A 17177-nucleotide genomic window follows, 5' to 3' on the forward strand; every position below is an offset into this window, starting at 1 on the left:
ATATCGGGGTACCCTTGTCTCCTAAAACCTCATGAGTGTTTTTTAAGGCATGGGTGAATTTTAGGGTAGTGAGGGGTATTTAGAGTTCACAGATAAGTGGAGTTTAGGGGTGGTGATGGTTTTAATGTTCAGGGATGAGTGGAGCGTGAGGGTGTTGAGGTTTTTTTCAGGTTTTATGGATTGGTAGAGTTAAGCGCTGTTGGGTGTTTTTAAGGCTGAGAGATGGAAAGAGTTTCATGGGAGGTAAAGGGCTTTAGAGTTTAGGAATGGGTGGAGTTTTAGTGTTTGGGAATGGGTGGAGTTTAGGGTGGTGTAGAGTTTCAAGGGTTCAGGGATAGGTGGAGTTTATATGTGAGGATGTTTTTTAGTGTTCATGGAATTGGGTGTTGAGGGATTTTAGGAGTCATGAATGGGTGGTGAGCATTTTTTAGGGGTTAGAGTTTAGGGATGGTGCAGGATTGTAAGGAATCGGGGATGGGTGTGGTTTACGTGTAGAAAGGGGTATTTGGAGTTCAGGAGTGAGGTGGAGTTTAGAGGTAGTGACTGGGTTTTAGATTAAGAGATGGGTGGAGTTTAGGAGTAGCAAGGGCTTTAAGGGTTCAGGGATGGGTGGAGTTTAAGGGTTCGAAATGGGCAGAGTTTAGGTGTGGTAAGGGGGTTTTATGGTTCAGGGATGGATGGAGATTAGGGTTAGAAAGGGCTTTTAGCATTCAGGAATTGGTGGAGTTTAGGTGTCACGGATGGGTGTACTTAATGGATGTGGAGGCCTTTTTAGGGAGTAGAGAAGGATGGTGTTATGGGGTGGTGAGGGTTCAGCAAATTAAAAGCATCCAGAGTAATTGCTTGACAGTGCAAAGGATAAATCTGAAATATGTCCTTGAATACCATTGACATAAATGTTATTGAAAGTAAGATCGGCAACAATTTCGTTTACTCTTTAGAAAATAAGTATGCAGGAACCAATTTCAAAAGAGGCATTATATGAATTGATTTCTATGAAATGTAAAATGCCATTCATCCTGAACATTTCCATTAAACCATTCATATTAAATGATTTCTCAGTAATGGTATTGCATTAAATCATTTTTCTATGAAATCACATACAACCTTCAGCCTCCACTCCAAAGCTTTCAATCATGGGCTGTTATAAACACCTCAAGGTGACTCAGTGCAAAGAATGCACTATACAAGAGTAATATGCTGCTAAAAAAAATGCACAAACGCAACATCCTGTAAATAGCTAACACTCCTATGCAGTGCAAGGTTAAGTAACATTTGTGACATATAAACAGCAACTAAATCACTGACACGGATTACATTAGCATTTTATTATTTACATAAATTGTTCAGAAATCATCAGTGTCTTCACCAGTAAAGTTAAGGACATGAATATAGGGCCTGATAGGGACCCGTTTCAATGTCCATTTTAAATTACTGCTGGGTCTGAGACCCGGAGGGAACCGGCCCACTTAAAGCCCTGGAGAAGAGAGGAGAGACTGTATGGAAGTAAAGAAAGGGATTATGCGAGGAGACGAATTGGTGGTGCTTGTTTGAGCTTTTTTCCCAGAGCTGCTTTTGGTTCCTCAGTCCCTCCCTGCTAACATTGTGAATTATTGCAAATTAAGTGCTGTACGAAAATGACAACTCAGTGCAAGATAAGAGAACATACAATGCTGTCCATGCCAGCATTAAGTGACTGTACTCTTGTCAGGCGGCTGCCTATTGACATGTGAGTTTAACTATGGAGGCATTGCTTTTGTATGAAAGTGCACAATGGATCCAATGTTTAACCCGACTGTGAAAAGTGACCGAGACCTCCCAAGGGCGTTAGGGTTTGTGTTAGCTATTGGCAGATTTGCTTTTTCCGACATGAATGCTGCCATTCATGTCCAATGTGCTTGCCTGGTGCAGCGTTTGAATTCATTTTCAGCCTCTTAGCAAGGTGCAATGATGAAGGCCTGGCTACTGCACATGGCCGGTGTTTGAGAAGCCCAGCAAGGTGGGACAGACGAGCATGCTTCACAGCAAGAGGAAATGGATGGGATCGCTTCAAGCCCATGTGGGCACCTAGTAAAATCGCATGTGCTTGCCCGGTCACTACAAGTGCATGGAGACCAAATTTGACTTCTATCAGTCTGTTCCTATCGAGGATAGACTCTGTGCCGCTAACCCAATCCAGATTTGGTTTGGTAACGCTAGGCACTGTGGGCTATACTGGGGCGTAGCCATCATTACTGCTGTACATTGGATGACTCTGGGCCCAGTGGCCTGAGGAGCCCACTGAACCATGACTATTGCTGCAATTTATAACTAAGACAGTAGCTTGGGGGGGGGGTTCCTTCCTTGCACTAGGGCCCATGACAGACTGCCTTAAACCTAGTGGTGCCATTGTTCTTGTACAGAGCTGATGTACTCTGAAATAGCCTAAATATGATCAAATGTGGATTCGTCTTTCACTTATCTTTGAATGTTTTCCATATTGGATTCCCCTCTCCCCCTCCAACCTTCTTGCCCTTGGGTCTGTGCTCCCATGCTGCTCTGGCGCGTGCAGCACAGGCTTTGGAATGTTGGGGTTATTAAAGGTTCCGTGTTGGCATTCTTAAATTGGATCCAGTAATAACTGAATGTCATGGGCTACTGCTTGTGTGCCCTCGTTACCACACACTTAGAATCAGTGCCACACTCATAGTGTGAAAGGACTTTACTGGTGTTACACTACCTCATACTCCTGTCGGATCCAGTCTCCTCCTTCCCTGGCCTCCTGCCCTTGTGCTCAGTTTTAGTTTGGAATGGCGGATTCACTGCCTGCGGCCTTGATGTGCTGTTTTTTCAGTAAAATGCCTGCACCTCTCACCATCCGCAGTCAACCTCTTTACAAATCTGAATTACAATTATCAGTGGAAAACAGCACTGGCAACATTTCAATCGTACTAACGTTGACATTTCTTCAATTAAAGTAACAATGGAAAGAAAATTGTATATCCTGGCGCTGGCAGCAATACACTCTAGTTTTCCTCTTGCAATAAATGCATAATGCCTTTAGGATTTGAGCATCTAATCTTTGCTTTTTGGTTAGCACTTATGACATTTGCTAACTACTAAAGTGTTTTATTTTTCTGGAGCAGAAGTAACTTTTTTTTTAACCATAGGTATCTTTGTGTTTCTTATACGATCTCTTTAATGTGATAAGTCTACAGTGCGGGTAGAGAGAACCCGTATGAAGTATCAGCCGCAGTGCGTTTGGTTGCAGAGTGGAGCATCAAATTATGTAGAGTCAGAGGCACGCCTAGACTCGACTTTCGGTGGGGGCTAATTCTTCCAGTCAATGGGGCAGGACAAGGATTTCAAGCAATGTTGGGGAAGATATCTTTATAGACAATATGAGTGAAAGAAGTGCCAAACTGCAGTTTTAACTAGTGAACTAATACAGTCCTATTATTCTTGACAGACCAGAGTCCTTATTTGTCCCTAGATTACTCACTTGGGCTCGGTTGTTTGGTGGCGGGCCTCTTGCTGAGGCCATATTGTTGATGGGTGGTGTTGAATCCGTTTACTGCAGGTGGATATTTCGATTTGTGACATGTTTATTTTGCTGTGGTAAGATATCATCCATTATTTCACATTGTCCGATTGAGTATGGGTCAAAGTTGAATGTGTTTTCATAATTAAGTATGATTTGTTTATTATCTGCCTAACAGTACCGCTTGAAATTGAAGGAGGAGATTTGGTACAATAGAGAGCTAAGGTAAATGTTAAAGAGGGGGGTAAGGATGTTTGGTACATTAGTTGTCCATTGAATGGAGTTGATCTGAAGAGAGGGGTGAGATGATGATCTGTCTGATAGTGACCATGTACTCTGCTTCAGTTATGCGCCCTGCACTCTGAAGTTGTCAGGTCTTTGTAGAAGTTTGGGATTGCGAAAAGTATCAAAGGCAAGTAAGAGTTCGGTGTTCTGGTGCTCCATTCTTAAACAACTGTAGTTTTAAAAATAATCCCACATGGAAATCACTGCTGCTTCTGTGAGTCAGCAGTACCAGAATCTGTTTAAGTAGGCTGAAAGCAGGTTGTTTTCTTTGAATGTAGATGTATGTTTTGAGGTATATATTTCAAGTGTGCTATCTTTTTTGTGAAACTAAAAACAGTCTGCTATTATTCCGTGGTTATAAGGCTCTCTAGGCTCAAAGTCTGTTTCGTTTAGGGAGGGTTTTTATGTAAGACATTTAGAGTTCCTTTGGGAAAATACCTATATGCAATGGGTTGTTGGCTGTTAAGTTTGGATTCGCTGCAGAGCTAGTCATGAGAACATGTGTCTGTAGGTGATTTTGCTGGCCCACAGGCATTTACAAAATATAGGAAGGATTGATGAAACCTTGATTTTTTTTTTTAGGTGATTAATATGTTATAATGGTCATTGTTTTTAAATGCAAGGCACACTGAGTTTTGCTTTCCAATTTGTTAATATTGATTATGTGATCAAGGTGTGATCAGATTGATTTGCAAAAGAGTTTTTAATTGTGATGTGAGTGACATGAAAGATCTTACCAATTCTAAACATTTGTGGCACTGGTCCTTGTTGAAACTGGTTGAGTTTGGAATAGAGATGATGGATATGATTGATTGAATATATTCTTGATTCATTTTCCAAAAGGAGAGAATTTTTTGACTTGAACTATCCAGTGAATGCCAGAAATCACGAGACTCTAGTGCGGGGGGTACCAGGAGAAAGAAGACAGATAGCGGCATGCGAGTCCAAAGAGGGTGAATACAGTCACTCCAGAAGTGCGTACAGCCAACCATGCTGCTATGCAATAGGAACAATTACGGTTGACCTCATTGCTTAAATCAAGAGCTACGCCTATGGTGAATGTAGCCACTGAAACCCAGAGATATTCCTGTGACTGACGTTACCATAGAAGTTAAGAATTATGTCTGTGGTAGACGCTGTCGTTGAAGGCAAGATTTGTGCACATAGAGGTCACCACTGCAGTATCTTTTAAGTGCATCCTGAGAATGCTAGCGTACTGCTATGAAACCTGTGTAAGTAGCATCCCATCTGCTACCCAGTGGCCCAGAAATGGGTCTGAGGCCTGCCATGAGCCCTCACTGACTTCCATTACCTTCATTTAGCGAAGGTCTCATTGCTACGGCTACCCCATCGTGCCGTGGCCTACCCAGATCGACAGCCACTCTTGCAGCCATGCCGTCTCATCCTAGAAGTGGGCAAGATCGGAGACACGTGATACTGAAACACACAGAGTCCTGCACTGTGGTGAGACTGTATCTAGGAGACTGTACTGAACTGAATCCAACCATAATTGAACTGGGGTAACCGCACCTGAGCCGTGTATAATGTCTCACAAAACTAACCTAACTGGTACCTGCCTAGATTCACAAGAGGAGTGAATCATATAAAAGAGAGAAGAGAAAGATAGTAAAGACAGTATGCATTAGCCCAAGTGTCAGTGCATATTATTGTACCTGCTGCAGCATACTATATTATGCGTGTCTATTAAAGTATGTTTCTTATCCAAATAAAACCCTGGGTGGACAAAGAAATATTGCTCTGCAGGGTAATCTTAGTTTCCATGCCCCCAAACTGATCTATTAAGGAGTATGTGACTACTCCAAAGTGCTACCACTGAAAATCAAGTGCTGAAGGGGTTATATGTGGGCCAGTTTTTGAAGCCATAGTAGGACAGGCTCTGGGTCATCTGAGGTAAACCACCACTGCTCCCACAGCTGAGGACCAGTTCCAGGACCTGTACACTGTATGCCACCTAAGTTCACCTAATACTGAGTTTTCAATGGTGGTCAAAGGCACAATGGGTGCAGGTAGGAATGGTGCAAGAGTCTTGGCACTAAAGGCATTGAAGGAAAAGAATGAAAACCGGGTGATTTGGGCTAAAACTAATGCAGTTCTAAAAATAACTTCACTACTTTTGGATAATCACCAGTATTCCACAAATCGTGACACAAATCCATGTGTTATTCGTGAAGTGTTAATGTACGTACGTTAATGTATAGTGCTATGATGTGTGTGTGTGTGTGTGTGTTTTAAGCACCTTATTGGATGTGTTTGAATACTTCTGAGATATTCTTTTTAGGCGTGGCTTGACTGTACAGCTGTCGTCATACCTTGTGTGATAAACCGAAAAAAGCTTTAAGAAGCACAGCTGTCAGTCTTTGCATCCGCCTATATGTTTACCTTGATTACAGCATTTGATTGGGCACAACTTGTGTGGTGCTCACGAGAAAGAGGGCAGTGCTTGTTGCACTCTTGTTGACTGCCCCATTAAAACACAAAAATGTGAGTGTGACAGAAAAAGACCGTCCACATCCATGTGATAGTACTGGCTAAGAATACTGATCTGTGAGCAAGAAGCAGTATAATCGGAATAAGTATTGGTGAAGAGAGCGTCCCAATAAGGAATTTCCCCCATCCAAATTGGTTGCTGTCTCCAGGGTGTTGACCAATGGCATCTGAATCTGAGTCGCAACAATCTTATGCCAGTCCCTCCTCATACACCAACCTATAACCTCAGTTCCCTCTCCCCAATTTCACCTGCTCCCCCACGGCCTGCTCTCATCTCAAAATACAGCACCAGCACGCTCTCCCCTCCAGTACCAGCCCCTGCGTTGCCAGCCAGCAGGGCTCAGGTTTTAATCTACATCATTTCTTCAGAAGCAGCAAAAACAGCATGTCTGGCCAAAGGTGATTTCTCCCCCCGCACCCCACCCCACCACCTTTCTTCACACTGGCTGTTATGAAGGCCAGTAGAGCTGAGTGGCGGGACAACAAGTGCCTCTTGAGCTTTATGTTCTTCCTCAGCTGCCCCACACCCTTGGCCTGCAGTCCCAGTCTCCTCCCATACCAGCTCACAGCCTCGTTGCAGCGCTTCATCCTTAGCCTGTTGTGCCGCTCCCCCTTCTGCCGCCTTCAGCTGCTTTCATCATTCCCTCTTGGCTGATGCCCCTCAACCTAAGACGGATCCTGCCTCTCAAGCCAGCCCTCACAGCCTCAGCTGAATCTCCTTTCCCGTACCATCACACAGTCTTAATACACTCCCCCCTCTCGCACTGGCCCTGTAGATAGGGATGGAACTGAATAGGCATCTCATAATGCAGGAACATCGGGTATTCTGTGGTGCATTTTGTGGTGTGTAAGAGCTGAGTGATGGTGAGTGGTGCAAGCGCAGGGTGAGTGCTGAGTGAAAGGCATGCCTGTTTAAGTGCCGCACATAATCAGTGTGCCCTTGTGAGAACTTGGTGACCAGGGTGCTCTTATGGGTGGATCTTGGAGTAAAAGGTGAGCCCATGCGAGCGCAGGATGACTAGTGAACCTGTGTGAGTTTAGTGTGAACTGTGTGAATGCAGGATGATTTATTCCCAGACACTGAGTAATTCACCATGTCCTTGACAGTGGCAAGTGGGGATTCAGGTGTAATTTGAACGATGATTATCTGAGCTGATCCTGTACCAAAATGTCCTACTTTTGGACATGCGCAAAGTTACTTTTCTAAAGCTGGGAGAGCCACTGCAGGCCAGAGCCAGAAGATGAGCTCTGACTCTGGAAAAAGTCCGCTTTGAACTTCGAGCCAAAACTTCATGTGGTTCTGCCACCCACGCACTTATGTCATTCACAAAGCCCCCTCCACTTCATATAGTGGCTAAAATGTGTACCATAAGACCAAGAAACCTGGTTTCAAACTTTGTTTTCCTGGTAGACAAAATGTGTTTTACTCTAAGCCATTACCTTATTTCACTGTGCCTCCATATTTTTATGGTTCCTTTTAGGAGTACATTTAAAAAACTCAATTTAGGGGTTGCTTTCTACAAAAACTTAACTTTTATGTTTTAATAGACTTTAATGTTGCTCAAATGTTATAAAAATCTAAGCAGTGTTCACATGACAACCGACTTGCCCCTCTTGATTCACAAATAGCCAAAGCCACTGGAATTATGCAGCAGAGGACAACCAAATTATGCAGCAGTTTTGATTAAATTCAGGGCCAGACTGGGAGGAAGGATGCAAGTGTGAAGCGCTGCTGCTTTTGTTACTAGGGGCTAACAAAACTTACCCCCACTGCTGCAATACCGGCTCCCATCCTTCCAGCCTCCCGGGAAAACGCCTGATGCCCGCTACAGACATTCCGGCCCTAATTACATTTAGCTGCAAAAACAGGCAAATTTTGTGGCGTAATGCCGAGCATTTTGTGATAGTACTACTACATTATTTTCTCATTTTTCACACGTGGTAACTGTCTCTGGAAAGATTTCACCTTATTACCAATTTAACTCCTAACTACAGCAATACGCTATCAAAATATTACCATTTAACGTTTGCGAAAGGCCGTCCACTGTGCAGGAACATGTATTGCCATGTGTTTAGTAACTTTTGATCCTTTTGAGCTAGAAATTGTTTTTTTTTGTTAAAACGCTGAGGTCCCAGAATTGCATAATTCTAGTGGCCCTGCTAATAGCCCTTTCAGCCCAATGGGCGTTGCACGCCTGTGTGGAGTCATAGCATTCAACAGAACATTCAAAATGCTGATTAACGCATTAATAGCAAATTTTGCTCGTTCGATAGAACCAGAAACTACTTGCCACAGCGATTTATCAGCATAAAATTATTCAGTCAAAATCCAAGGAGGTGCACTAGATAGAACCAGGCGCAAACGGGAATTTGCGCACAGATAAACATTTTCGTAGAGCCTATAATGAGTTCCAAAATGTACATTTTCATCCACGCTCTAATTTTATTGACCGAAGGAGGCCCAGACGAGACGGACATGCTGAAGTTCGACCACATGACCATGCAGGTACTTGGGATTGCCGTAAACTTTCTGGAACTGAATGAATATTTTTATTAGAGCCCGCCCAGGAGCGTAGCCATTAATCGTGCAACAGGTGCAGTGGCACCATGGCCCAGACCAGTGGCACCATGGCCCAGACCAGTGAGGAGACCCCTGGACATTTATTATGGCTGTCTTTTACTACCAGACAATGGGGAGGAAGGCTACACCACGGAGGCCCACCACGTTTGTCAAGACAGTGCGCGTTGTCCTGAATTTATGCGTGGTTGCGCAATATGAATAATACGTGCCACGTCGTCGCGCTGCAGTTTCCAATGAATTAACTGTAATTGGATAATGCTTAGAAACGGACTGGCTGGTTGGAAGTGTAGCTCCTTTCCCCGATTTAATTGGATTGCTTGGGTCTTACGTTTTCGCCTCGTCACCCGTGTTCCTGAGCAGTGATCCAAACATGGCCTGCTATAGCAGCAAAGCAAAAACCAAGGGAAATGATGGCCGGAGTGTTGAACATTGCAAGCGCTCACCCCCAGTCAACTGATCTGGGTTTAATCCATCACCGTTCTTTAGCCCACTCTGCCACCCCAGTTCAGACATGGCCATATGCAAATCAGTCTGACCCTCTGCCTCATGGGAACAATCCAGCCCGAACTGCCAAGCCATGTCTTCCCTGGACCGGAAACAAGCTTCCTAGGACCGGTTTCTGACATTTCAGCCGTCTTCAGCCAGGCTTGCTTGAATCCAGTGGCAAAGTGAGCAAGGGACTCGCGTCTGAGCATACCCTGCCAACTTATGGCGAACAAAGCAAAAACCAAAGGAAATGATGGACGGAGTGTTGAAGCTTGTTTCCGGTCCAGGGAAGACATGGACATGCCAGAAACCGGTCCTAGGAAGCTTGCTTGCAATGTTCAACACTCCGTCCATCATTTCCTTTGGTTTTTGCTCTGCTATAGCAGCAGGCATTGATCTTTAAACAGTCCACATTGAATGCTAATATTGTGGTGTCCTACCATGGCAGTCGTCTTTTCAGCTCCAGGTCGAGGGCGCCCTACCGCAGGGAGGATGACAGCATGCGTGGGGGCCTGCGGGAGCACTGCTGGTCGGGTTGTGCTAGAAGGCTGTGGCTGCACTGGGGCACGCGTACATGGGGTGCAAGGTTCAGGCATTAGCGCTGCACGTCTTCTTGGCCTAGGGCGGGCAACGCTCCGGCGCACTACCGCAACCCTCTCCGGCCGAAACAGCTTGTCTGGTTCTGCCGGGGCTGCAGACACGGGCGCAGATCCACTCCTCCATTACAGGGAGATGGGTGGTTCATACCGCTTGGACAGCCGTGGCTAGTATGAACTCCTCCTTACTGCCAGGTATTTGGCAGCTGGCCGAGCGTCTGGCGGGTACAGGGTGCTGTAGGTGCTCTGTCTGCCTCAATGCTGGCGCAGTCTTCATCCCGACATGTGGAGGTGGGTCGGCAGTAGGATAGCGCCTCGAGAGCAGAGCTAGCTACGACACGTCCCCCAGATTCCAAGCTCTCGCCCGCCAACCGCAGGTGCGTGGGGGGTCGAGACAGGGCCACTCTCGGCTCCTCTCACCTGGGCACTAAGTCCGTTATCGGACGGTCACAGTTCTCTCCCCTCACTCGGGCTATGCTGGGGTGCAGTCTCACCTCCTATGGTGCAAATCGCATTGTCTGCGGTCACCTCTAGCCCGGTGCTGGGCTGGTCAGTGCAACGGGCTGCAGCCGGGTCAGTATGCGGTCGGATGCAGGACGAACTGGAGGGCGCGTGTCCAAGCGTGCCACAGCTCCACTGCTGCAGTCGCTCAGCAGCAGGTGTGGGGGTGCCCTCTGTGCGAACTACACTTTCTCGCATACGGAACTGGGACGCGGCCTCCTTCTCGCGTGGGACAAGACCCACTTGTCGCCATTGTGGAGTCTTGAGCCCTAGGCCCACATGCCTAGCAATTAGGGTACACAGACACTGTAGTAGGGTATTTGAACTGGTCCAGGGCACGTGCACCCTGCCCCTTTTATTAACAGGGTCACCTGACTGGTGAGGCCTGAGATGGGTGGGTGTTATTGTGTGTTTGACAGGTTGAAACACTAGAACGTGTCCAGCCGGACACTACAGATGTGTCCAGGCATTGAACTTGCGGTTTCCTGTGCGTAGGGTGGGCGGAGGGGTTGGGGAAAGAAGGGTGGAGCAGCATAGGTCTGTAGTGGCAAATCCATGCCAGAGTTTCAGGATATCCACCTACGATAAATGTACATGTAATGAATCTAAATGGAGTCCATTGTCTAGGGCTTTTCCGAAAATCTGGCATGGATCTACCACTCCTGCACCCAAGCTGGAAATTCTTGACTTTAGAGACGAAAGCTGCATGTTACTGCTGAAGCTTAGTTAGCCTGGAATGCATATGGAGTGGATTTTCTTATGTACTGGGAAGGTAGTCTCGCACCTTGTGCCCAAACTCTCCTTGCGGGTTGTTCTGGGCTGATTGCACAAATTTAGTCCCCTTTGGAATGTCACAGACAAGATGGAAGACAAAAAAAAATGAATCCACAGACAGCCCAGAGCTATTCCCAGCCTTAAGTCAAGCACTCCCATGGCGTCTGTATTTATCACAGACTAAATTTGACCTATGGTGCTGAGGGTCAGGAGGGTGTAGGCGCGACCGGAAGGATCCGGTGGCCCTTATCTGGCACCAGATTATATGTTTCCATGTCAGCCACTGCCATGAGCGGGACAAGGAAAGTTTGCAGTAGCAATAGCCTACAAAGTCAAGTGTTGCGCGTTCCCTTTCGCAGCATGCTCCACTTCTGGCACCCAGCCTGGGAATCTAAAGCCAGGAATCCCAGGCATGGAAGGAGCGTGCTGAAATGTGCCGTCACTGCTCTTCAGCACAGTGGCGAGCCATGCTGGCCAAGTCTACTGCGGTCTTCGGCACTCTGTCCCCGCAGCTCGCTTAGGTTCTGTCTCGATTCTGAGTCCAAGGAGTTACTGGGAGGGTATCTTCTCAAGAGATGGCCCCACCAGCGAATAGGCGGAAGTTCACCTATGTTTTTGCACAATCATTGTGACATTTAACTCATGACTCGTGCATATATCATCGATAGCTACAGTTCTTCTCAGTTGATGGTCTAACATAATATAGCACTCACCTGTTTCGTTCATAGTCTTTGGTTTGTACCTTCTCTTTGCAATGCCTTCTTTATTTAACTGTTTTTGGTAAATTGATTTCAGGCCCGGTTCTAGAGGGTGGGACAGGTTCAATCAAACATTACCCCTGGCCCTCCCAGTCACAGCATAAAACCAAATGCAAAATGCACATGTTAAATTCCTCTCTCTGTGTGTCATCGGGCCGAACGTTGTGCTGTTCTTGAGCTGCTGTGGGCTAGCAGTGTCTGGCGTCCTATCTCAACCACACCCTAGTTTTTCACAGGTCTTAAAAAGCCCATTTTCATGCCTTTTATGAACGGGTTAATTCGGCTTTGTTTTCTTTTCACTGGTTCCAGTAGTAACCCCTGGGTCCCCACTTTGCCTATTCCTTACACTTGTATTTTACATTTACTGCCACAGAGAGGGAATTCATTTAGTGAAAAGGCAGATCAGGAGGAGGGTTGCCACCTTTCCAAGAGAAAAATATAGGCCATTTGTTATTGAAAGAGTCTGCTAAGGACTGGCTGTGATACTAAATAGGGCTGTAAATAAAATCATATGTATTTATTTTAAACATGACTTATTTGTCTTTGTTTCATTGAATTATTAGTCATGGATCATTAATGCAGAACTAGAACAAATTTAAAAGTACTTTCAATTTACATGAATTGTTTGAACTATGCACAGATAGGGGCTAAAAATACCGGCTTTATGGGCTTTTTGTACCGACTGGGACATCAAAATACCAGTGGTGGCGGTAGAAATCCAGTCAGCTGGCAACCCTTAAAACGAGATTTTGCTTGTTGCAGGATCAGCAAATTATTTATTTCCTCCACCCCTGATTGATGCCATAATAGCAATAGTCTAATTTACATCTGAAAGCTTACTTGCTAACCGTCAATAACATGCTGAGTTACTCCAAGTGTCTGGGCTAACATCCTGCATTCAGACAACTCACTCCTCTTTCTCACCGCTCATGGTCACTCACAGCAATGACACTGCACTCATACCGCTCACCATGCACTCACACTATTCACCCTGGCCTCACCCTGCAGTCACACTGGCACATTACTCACCCTGCACTCATGTGACATTCACTCCCTTGTTACTCTCACTGCTCACTCTGCAATCTCGCTCAAACAAAGCACATCACTCACCATGCATTGATTCCTCCCACTCTGCACTTTCACCTGCACCCAAACTCATATGGTCATATTATTCACCCTGCAGTGACTCCTCTCACCCTACTCTCCCACTGGCACATCGCTCACACCACCCTGCACTCACTTCTCTCACTCTGCACACTCCTCTCACCTGACATTCACATGGACCCTCCTCTTATATCGCATTCCTGCACCTCACTTGACAAACACATTGGCGCAGTTTTCACCCTACACTTGCACCACTCACGCTGCACTCTCTCCCACTATTCACCATCACTCAGAGGAAAAGTGATTCCCGGGTGAAGGAGGTGCAGTGGCACTCGTGCCCAGAGGCCAAAGGGGGCTACTGCAACCTGATTATTACTGTATTTCACAGTTCAAACAGGGGACCCATTTTGTTTCTTGCACTATGGCCATGACATACTGGCTACGCCACGGACAGCAAGCAGCCAGAGATGAAGGCTCTTGAAAATGAGTTTTTTTACGTTTGTGTTTTGAGTTTAATATTATAGCAGAATACTGTAACTTCTTCCTCAACTATTGGAGGTCATGTGATGTGAAAACACAGTGCACCTTTCTTAATGCCGCAGTGGGGTCGGCAGATTGGTGTAATGGAATCACCTGGACCCTGGTGGAGCCAGATCATTCTCAATGGCTTAACCTAAAAAGATCGGACCCCCTTGCAGAATGAGATGAGGGGCCATGGAGTGCCCCATATCGCACAGATATTCATTGGCCTTGGGATGACTGGGGCCATATGAGGGGTTGAGGTTCCCCCTAGAGGTTCGGGGGGGCGGGGCTGCACCAAAAGGCTGTTAAACCTGGTTACGCCCCAGAGCATTCTATTCTAATCTATAATCAGTGAAGAAACATGCAGAATTAAAGTGACCTGGGTCACAGCTCTCAAATGTAAATTACAAAAGGAAAATTGAACTTTATACTCTCATAAGCAGAACAGACACATTTTAATCCGCGTTTTTGAACTTTGATTGATGGAAATGCACAGATCATTTAATGCATTATCAGTGGTCACCATTTGTATGTAATTTTATATTGGGGTGGGTGCTCAAATCTGGAAGAAGCCTAGCTGCTGCTTAGGAGCAAAGGGTTTGATCTGCTGCATTAATTGTCAACCAACCAACGACATTTGAGGTAGGCTGACCTTCAAGCCTGTTGCAGGCCTGGTGCTTGTGTTGATGGGTTGCTGTTGCTCTACTCCATACTCTGCATAACTGAAAAGTGTTTTGTGTACTACACAGTGTAGTTGCACTAATAGACTAAACGAGAGATTAAGCCAGAGAGCGCTACCGTGAATCAGATGGCTGTGTGCTACTCTGCCCACAATCCGCTTTCATTCTGTCTGCAGTGAAAGGTGGCATTTTGTTGAAGGGCCTTATCTTTAAATTATGATTAAATGGCATCTTAAATCTCATGGGACAGGAGCTCTTTGGGGGTAGACCGCTGTTACTCTGGGTTCACTCACTTCTTTTGGACCCTCAGCGTTTGATCTCAAAGATTTTCTTCTCCACTTCTTTACTTTTTGAGTTTCTGCTTTGCCACCATTTTTTGTAGATTTTTGTTATGATTACCTTCTCTTGCTTATCTTCCTTACTCCTCTTACTCAGTTGTCTGCGATGGTGGAACTTCAGTTTTAGCAGTTCCATGTGATATGGCGTCCCCAGCAAAGGGCATGAGGATTGTAGTCTGGAGAGTTGGTGATTTCAATCCCAGTTCTGTCTAGGCGTCATTCCATTAAGGAAGCTTTCGGGCGGTACAAGAAGCATTCGCCTGTGTGTGTAGGATGACAACTTCCCTCCGTGTTAACACGGACATTGTTTCCAGTCATACACCTAAAACTCCTATATCACTGGTGTTGGTTGTTTGTCTAATTAATTTGATAGAAGCAAACTAAGACTACAAAAGAAAAAATGCTTACATCCCTGTACCACTACCCACCCCATAACCCTAAAATTAATCTTTTTGCAGTTAACCAATACTCTACCCTCTATATGCTCTGTTTACACACAGAATCTGCCGTTTGTATCATGGTGCCTGCTTGGAAGTAGATATGATGTAATCTAAGGCTTGTTGGCTTCCTCCAGAAGAACCACAAATTGGGCCCGCCATGGCCCCACCCGAAGGCAGCCTTGGCCCGTCCAGATGAAAATTCCTGGAGCCGGGCATGATTGATTTATTCAATTCCTTCTTTCTCTTTTCTTCCTTTCTGAAGATTAGCCGCTCTTAAATCATTTTCCAAAGACAAAAATATAACAAAAATTCAACCAGGTCTCATGTAAAATTTTGTAGTCCGGCAACAATGTGTAATAAGGTAATTTGGTGCATTCGTTTGACTCTCAACCAAATAAGGTTTTCATTGAACTCTATTGTGCTTCGCCCTTTTGCAGCTGCCAAAGTGTGTGTTCTTGTTATACCTCAAGCTCTCCCTCTGCCATGTCTCCCAATACGTGAAAATGCAAACTGCTGCCAGCAGCCATACCAGTATAACAGGCTTGTAATCCGTTTGTTCATTTTATTTTTATCCCCGTCCCCCACATGTTGTTCTACTAACAACATCCTCCACTCAGTCCTGTCAATTCAGCTTTATTCGGCTTAAAAACAAACCATAGAAACACACAATAAAAACAACCCAAAGTAAAATCATATTTTCAGTAATATAAAGCATGTCAATCAGATGTAAACCTAAATAGCATAAGAAAAAAACAATGCACATATAGTCTACATAATGACAGCTACTCCATAGCTTTTCCTAACAATCAATGCCCTTCTGATACAATTCAATGTTCCCACACAGATCCTAGGGGAACGCAATTGCTGCAGGATAACTAAGCTGATTTATGCTGTCTAATGTTAACAATATTTAAAACGGGTGCTATAAACGTTTCTGAATGGACCTAAAAAGAGCCTAGAAGAGTAAACAAGGGGCGGTACTTTGATCTGTAGCACTGTCACGGGGACATTTTGGTAAGTCTGCAAACCAGGTGCCTGGGATGGGGAATGCCACTGAAAAATGGAACATAACAAAACAGAACCAAGTTAGAAATAGTCTATACTGAGGGTTAGAGTGAAAGAGAGAAAATTCTAGCTCCAATGTCAGTTTGATTGATAGTAGTTTTCAAACTTTGTAAAGCCAAATTTACTCTGCGGATCGCTTGTTTGCGATTTCTTTCACCAAGGCCTTACCCTCTCTTCCTATGCTTCCAGGATTGAAAAAAAGTACTGTAAGCCGTAAATGAATAAAAGCTGTTTTCACATACACAAGCCAGGATATGGCCACCACATTTTTTTACAGATAGACAACCAGAGATAATCAACCTCAAGAGCCTAGCTTCCGGCATGCCTCATACCTTCAACCAGAGTAGCAGAGGGCTAGATTTAATTTTATCCTCCAAATGCTCCAACCCACACTCTAGGTGGCACATTAGGGGGGTGGAAGACTGAGGGGCAGCAAGCATCGTGCACAAAACATACTTCCCGCCCTTTGTAGCTGGTCCATACGCAGCTCATGAAAGCGGGGTGGGCTCTGGGCATCCTCTGCCTCACCACAGCCTGAAGAACACCCTGCCCTTTTTTTTATGGTGGTGTATCCTGCTAGTGCTACTGTGATCATGCTGTGTCATGCGTGCCTCTGAACTCTGAGGTGAAGCAAGGACGGTGCCGGCAGATTCTGGGCCTGTGCTTGCATGCCAGCTAAATGCTCCTGAAAATGTTTGCTTCATAGTTTGTTGTTGTAGACAATATCAAAACTGTTTTGAAGCCACCCTGACCCAAGCAGTAGTTGCACTCATGTTTATTGGTAGGGATAAAGTTGGTAGGTCTTCACAGAGATGTTATAGAATTGCTGCTCTTTGTGTGGTTACACCTCCTTGCCACTGCTCCATAGCTGCCACTTGCTATCATTCCGGACGTCTTCATTTCTGCACACACCGACTGACGCATTTCCCTGTGCAACTCCTGACTGACTCATTCGATGCAGGGCCCGCCCTCACCATTAGAGTGAGACCGCCACTTGAGATGGGAACAGTCCATCTGCT

The 17177-nt window shown here is 45.4% G+C and overlaps 1 protein-coding gene across 6 annotated transcripts in view; it reads left to right on the forward strand.

The window, feature by feature from the left end:
- FRY (FRY microtubule binding protein) overlaps positions 1 to 17177 on the forward strand; it is a 657235-nt gene that overhangs the window by 200690 nt on the left and 439368 nt on the right. The gene's annotated exons all lie outside the window — the stretch shown is intronic.

This window comes from Triturus cristatus, chromosome 8 (genome assembly GCF_964204655.1).
Source record: "Triturus cristatus chromosome 8, aTriCri1.1, whole genome shotgun sequence".
NCBI lineage: Eukaryota > Metazoa > Chordata > Amphibia > Caudata > Salamandridae > Triturus > Triturus cristatus.